The sequence below is a fragment of the Aptenodytes forsteri genome, unplaced genomic scaffold (genome assembly GCF_000699145.1).
Source record: "Aptenodytes forsteri isolate BGI_AS27 unplaced genomic scaffold, ASM69914v1 Scaffold118, whole genome shotgun sequence".
NCBI classification, from domain to species: Eukaryota; Metazoa; Chordata; class Aves; order Sphenisciformes; family Spheniscidae; genus Aptenodytes; species Aptenodytes forsteri.
The window spans coordinates 1,827,658-1,828,193 of record NW_008795859.1 but is presented as its reverse complement, the minus strand read 5'-3'; the positions used below and the strand labels follow the sequence as shown (position 1 = coordinate 1,828,193).

General features: G+C 59.5%; 1 long non-coding RNA gene across 2 annotated transcripts in view; it reads right to left on the bottom strand.

The window, feature by feature from the left end:
- Positions 1-536, bottom strand: part of LOC103902789 — a 7,304-nt gene that overhangs the window by 3,808 nt on the left and 2,960 nt on the right. The window lies entirely within an intron of this gene.

The window sequence follows — 536 nt, the reverse complement described above, 5'->3', positions numbered from 1 at the left end:
CGACGACGACGGGGGACGGGACACACAAGAAATGAAGAGCTGAGCGTTAAGCCCTCGCGTCGTTGCGAAAGGCGCAGGCTGCGGTGCCTCCTTCGCGGCAGCACCCTGCTCCCTCGCAGGAAAACACCCCTGAGCCTCGGCACATACCACAGCACAGGTTTTACAAACCCACGGAGCGGCTGGTCCTGAGCCGCAGGAACTGGCGGGCAGGGCGCACCCTGCCCGGCACATGCCGCTCCCGCAGGCAGCCTCTGCCAAGCAGCCACTTACCTTCTCCCTCCCACAGGGTCCGCAGGACGGTCCTGCTCTAGCCTTACCAGGGAGGCCACCTCTCTACAAGTGTTTGCTTTTCCTCCCTGTCCTGCCCTCTGAAGTGGTTGCTCAAGCCAGGCTTTCCTAGCTCACCTAATTTGGGTCTGCAGTGGAGCACAAGGCTTGTGAAGCTCCGAAATAACCCCCACGCCTCCACCCAAAGCGAGCTGCAGGAAAATCTGCTCTGGTGGGGGGAAAAAAAGAAAAAAGGAAAAAAAAAAAGG